Here is a 6,411-nt window from a genome sequence, read left to right on the forward strand (position 1 = left end):
CAAACTTTGAGATGTCTGAGGGAAGCTTAGTCGGCATAGAGGGCCAACCATCATCATGGTGTATGGGGTCGTTTATCAACTAGTTCAAATAAGGTAGACTTAACCCAGCCATAAAGGGGAGAATGGGGGCTATTTGAACGGTTCCTAAGACTATTTTTCTTGATGTGACCACTGGGATAGAATCGAAGCCAACACCAAGTTGGGTTCCTACACTAGTTCTGGGTCCAAACATGGTGACGATATGCGGTGAAGGAGGCTCAGAATTAGATGAGGAATCAAAAGGACCAGGAGACAAGTTGGTATGGGGACTTGGAGGGCTATGAACTTGAACCTGACAAGGAGGGGTAATATGCCCAAGTGGAAACTGAGGGCGAAGGCCTAATAGTCTTTGCGACAAACACCTTGGTGGCACAATGGTGGTAGGACACACGTGACACAAAAATGGTGAACAAAGATCAAAAATATATCTTTGTCTTGATTTGGGGAGATAAATTTATTGTGTTAAGTCTTGTTTTGGTAGTGTAAACCAAGTGCCCTTAGCTTAAGGTGTGCTTGTGTGTGAAAGTGTATTAATTGATTCAGTCGAGATCATGTTTGTAAAAAATAAAAAAGCTTGTTGAAAATAAAATGGAATAAATAACAAAAAATGAACAGCAAAACAATTAACTAAACCCCACCCAAATTGGGTTTGCAAACACTGTACTTCTTGGTGGCTAAACTGATGGAAAATACACTGAAACGGTCAAAATATCTAAATGTCAGTGTGACTAGGATCAAGTGACACTAGGCTGCTAGAAAGTGGTGCAGCAACAGTAAAAAACCAGAGGGGAAGATCTTTGCAAAAAGATAGGGAGATGGGTGTGTTGTTCCTCTAAGATGATAATGGTGAATTGATCATGCCAAAGCATCTAAGATATTTGTTTTATGGGTTTTCATTTTCGTTTTTATGGAGGACCAATACATAGAAAAAACTATAAAAATGATGTATTAACTCTTCTAGATTGTACTAATAGATAATCAAAGGGCTGCTATTTGACTCCACACAGTGATTTGAATTTATAATGTGTTTAGAAAGAAGAGTAAGGAGATATGATTAATTGAGATTTCAGACATAAAGATAAATTATCATAAGTGGGAAAACCGTTGTCCAATGTTCAAGAGTTAAACAAACTATGCTTAAGATTACATAATATGCTGACAATTTTATGATTTAGAGGGAGCTTTTTAGATAGACAGTCCAATATCTCAGTCTCTTTATGATAATAACTTCAAAAATGAATTTTAATAATAACTGTAACACATTTACTCTCACTTGATAGCTATGTAAAACTTAAACATACGTAGAATAAACATAATGAATGAAACACATGAAAAACTTACAAAAGAAAACGAAACTGTATGAGACCAAATTCAGAATCCTTTGCTTTATTATCAGTGATCTAGAAACAACTTGTACATCAATGCTTTTACAAAGTTTGCATATGAAAGGTACCACCTTTAATAACTCATAGAAGAGAGTTATTTATACAAATTCTAAACAAAATATCCTAAACTAATTATAAGAAAGCTTGAAAGAAGATAGGAAAGGAAAAACTGTTACATGATGTGTCCCTATTAAATAGGAAGTTGTTGATTACTGTTCCTTCAAAATCTGTTGTTGTTGTCTTCTTGTTGGAATGAAAAGTTAATCAATTGTTTCACACCATCGATCCCACCTTTTCTCACTAGGTATTTCGAGATTTACCATCCTTCTAAGTATCTCATCAACTTCGGTATATCTCTCAAAATTGGTTTTGGTGAGAAAAAGATGACCAATTTCATATTTAATGGAGAGGTTTATGTTTAAAGCTTCCAAAAACTCCTTGTTAGTAATCTGCATTTTTATCCCTCCAAATTGACTATTGTCTATTGCAATGATATAAATTCTTTCACAGTAATCCTCCAATTTTACTAGTTGATCATTTGATGACACTGGCTCTGGTAAACCTTTCTTATGTAATATACTAAATTTAGAGTGAAACCTCCTGACTGTAGTGTTCAAAGCATCACACTTTGTTTTTAGCTGAGTTAACAAATTCTTCTTCACTAGGACTTTCTTAATTTCCAAAATAGTAGTTGTCCTATCTGGAATGTTCATCTCTTGTAACTACTTCCTAGCCTTAGAATTCAGTACCCTAATCATTCTTGATGCTTCTTTGGGTTTTGTGCCCAATGTTTCCTTCTGGTTCTCTATCTTTGCCCTACATTTAGCAATCAATTCTTGCTACTCAAAAATGATTTGTATGGATGGCCATACTTCTCTCATAGGGTGTCTAATATCTAACCATATGTCCTTTTTGGCTTGGGCCAAAGTGTCTGCCATGAGAGTCTTGCTTTCTAACTGTTTAACCTTGAGCTCTAACCTCTATGACTTTTGCATTTATTCTACATACAAGGTATCATTTTTTACCTTTTGTGACTCCAGGGCTTGGAATTTCTGGAGTAACTTATCATTTTGTTGTTTCTGTGCTTGTAGCTCCTGTGATAACCTTGTTTCACCTGTGTTGAAGATGAAGCAATGTCAGTAGGAGATGAGCTTAAATTTGCACCTATCATTGGAATTGTTTTCACTGAGGTCACAACAAGTTGTGTTGTCTCTTTTTCCTTAAGCAGATGTTCTATCTGCTCCTCCATTTTCTTGATCTATATGTTTTGCTCAATGATGAGCTTTAACATGTCCTCCCTATGTTGTTCATTTTCTGTCATTTCCTTGATCTATGGACAGGGAAAATTTTAAGAACCCCCCTAAATTTACATGTATAGTAAATGGGCAAATCTCCATGGTATATAGGAAAAATGGAAGGCGATTTTATCAATAATATGATATGTATATATAATTTTTTGGCGAATCTCTCACCAGCCATGGCGAATATTTTACGCAATTATAAAATCTTGTGTTTATTGAATACACAAATGAAATCATTGCATTTCTTCAAAATATCTTTTGAAGTCAAAATTATCGTAATTACATATTGATAACCTAGTGGGTGTAGGATAAAATTCACCCATGCCATTCATAGAAAGCATGAGAAAAAACCTAATACTATATATAAAACCAAGAAAAATTCAAATTCATCACTTCTAGGGACCTCGTAACCACCCTGCCAATACACAAGTATGTTCCTGTTTGCAAGTAGAAAAATTACCCAAATTACAATCTGTTTACTCTAGCATATGTTGGAAAGTTATAGAAGGATGACTAGTGCAATCAATCCATTCCTTTTAGCCCTGGATTTGTTTCAGTTTAAAACAGAAGTATACAAATATACTTGTCCAATGTCTATGCTTTAACCATTCAACTTAAGATGTTTTTACAATATAATTTCCTAAGTCTATTTAATATCTTGATTATCATAAAAACTAACCTATATCCATCTTAACTCCACATCTACCACTCTTAGGGGGATGAAATCTATTTATCCCTCTGAGCACTTGGTAGACCCAGAATTAAGATGGATCTAAGATGATATAATTTCCCCTTTAAATAGTCTATGCTCACATGAATACCATGGTATTACCATGGGTCAATACCATGGGTTGTCATAAACCTGGAGCTTAAAAATTACTATTAGTAATTTATAAAAATTAATAAAATTAATAGTTGATTTTTATTTTATTTTTTATTTTAACCAAGCTAAAATGTTTAACATACATTAAATTACAACATCCATTTTTACTCTTGATCGGATCAAATATTTTTTCACTCTATGCTAGTTTGCATATCACGATATTTGATACCTCTCGGGGGTTAGTAGATCCAGAGTAAAGATGGATTTATGCTGGTTTAATCCCCTATTGAAATAGGCTACATTCCAGGTGAATACCATGGGTCAATACCATGTGCCATTTTTATTTTTATTAATACTAATATTAGGGTTAATAATGTTCTTTTGCATGGTATTAATAACAATCTAGTCCATGGTATTTGTCCCATAGTATTTTGAGTGTTCGTAAATATAAGGTGACTTATGGAGTAAATATAAAAAAATGTTTTATTTGTTTACCATACCTCTCGTTTATTTATATTTGTATTAATTTACCATACCTCTTTTACAAATATGGTATTTGGCCCATAGGATCCACTTAAATAAAACCTCTTTCTTGAGCCTTCATAAATAGAACGAGGGTTATGGACTAAATATAAAAAGAGGTTTTATTTATTTACCATGCGTCTAGTTTATTTATATTTTTATTTATTTACCATACCTTTTGAGTAAGTATAAAAAGACGTTTTATTTATTTACCATACCTCCACTTTGCTTATATTTTTATTTGTTTACACCCTTGCATGTATAGAAGGTGACTTATGGAGTAAATATAAAAAATGTTTTATTTATTTACCATACCTCTCATTTATTTATATTTTTTTTAATTTACCATACCTCTTTTATAAATATGGTATTTGGGCCTTTGGCCCATAGGATTCACTTAAATAAAACCTATTCTTGAAAATGGGCGAATGGATTCACTTAAATAAAACCTATTCTTGAAAATGGGCGAATGGAAGGTTGTAACTCCTAATTTCAAGGGCTAAATTTACCTTTTTTACCCTCTCCCTTAAAATAAGGTGGGCTATTTGAGGTGATTTGTAAAAATGTACTATGATACAAAATATTCGCCCACTAAAAATTTAAAACCCCTTAATTTCGCCAAAGGGCGAACATTCGCCCCTAAAATTTTCTATGTCTATGGATCCTCAGTTGAAGGCAGTTTCAACTGTTTCTTCAAGGTTGTAATCTCTACATTCTTCTTTTTACAGAATTTCTTCAATGGCTTTGCAGTCCCGGGGATCATATCCAATCTTGATGATGATATCTTCTAAAGACTTTAATTTGGTATCTTTAGACAAGGATGACAACTTTTCAATCCTAAGTTGTGACTATACATTTGACAAAGCAATTCTGAGCTTGGAAAGGGACATGGAAATTGTAGTCACTGTTGAAAATAACATCTCACCTGATTACCTATGCAAATCCATTTGATTAATGGGATGTATCTAGTTCACATAAAATGAGAATATGGTCTTCTTGTAGTCTGCTATGGATTTTGGAAATGGATTTGAGCTTGCAAAAATGCCATTTGCATCATTCCTCTTTCATTTTCAAAGGAGGAGAGAAGTCTATGCTGAGAGGTGGATGTCTATTTCCAAAACTGATTGTATACCTATGATTTAATACTTTCATTCGTTTGCTTGATTTCTAAAAATGTTGAGAAGATACTAGTATCTCCTATTGAGCTGGTCTCAATTGATTGGATAATATCCATAGGTTTTGTTGAAGAAGGAGTTGAAGAAGTAGAGGGAGGCTTGGGATCAGTGGTCCCTAATGATGAAACATCTTCCAATTCTCTAAGATCAATTATCTCTGGTGGCTTGCTTCCTGATGACATTGACAACCCAGTTTTAAACTTCTTTTGTAAGATATAGTACTCTTTACCTGGTGTTTTGGGAATTTTTAGTGTCTTTGGATAAATGCCTAAACCCCTAGACTAGTAGCTAAGTCTAGAACAACAATGCAAAGAATTTTCTACTTTTTCTATAACCAATAGATTAAATAAGACAGTAAAGAAGCCTACCTGAATATTTTGCTTACTCCTTATCTCCCTTGACCAATTATGTCGCTCCTTTCCATACTTAATCCGCTTGAAAAGTACCTGCACACAGACAGAAGACAAAAACCGATCAAATCATATGATAATGATCTATTGATTAAACATAAAATGGAATCAAGTACATAATACACATACGAAAGCATCAATAAACAATACAAACATATGGAAAAAGCTTTGAACACTTTATTAGTAAAAGGAAGAGTTACAACCCAATTTGCTAGATTCAGTGCCTCTCCTCCAGTTCAATCCCATCCTCTCCTCATAACAAGCAAGACATTTTGACATCATTACAATACTTGAAACCAACTCAAGTCTCATACTAACAGCATCTCCCTATAATTCAATGATTTCCAACCCCTGATCACTTGGATGAGTGGTCTTTTTATAGGTTAATGAAGGAAGTTATGCCATAAATGGTGATAATGAATGCCCTCCCAAACTTAGGATTTAGTTCCATGGAGGAAGGGATAAGAGGATTGATGTTCCTTAACTTCCTTCTATTGGCATTATGGCTAAAGGTTTGTCCTTGATGGCAACCCATTCAGGTAATAGATCACAGTAGCAGAGATTGATGATCAGCTATCAAATATTGAAGAAAATAAGGGGTACGCAGGTACACCTTACAAAAGGTGCGTACACGCAGGCCAATGTTACATAAAGTGCGTACATACCCGTAGGTCAGCCGTTCAGGAGGTGCGTACCCCCAGGGCACACATTTCAAGGCAAAGAAATTCACATGTGGGGTTTCTTATGTTTTACTCT

Source organism: Pinus tabuliformis, chromosome 7, assembly GCF_031772625.1.
Source record: "Pinus tabuliformis cultivar Carrire ecotype Pingquan chromosome 7, CPIR1, whole genome shotgun sequence".
Lineage (NCBI taxonomy): Eukaryota > Viridiplantae > Streptophyta > Pinopsida > Pinales > Pinaceae > Pinus > Pinus tabuliformis.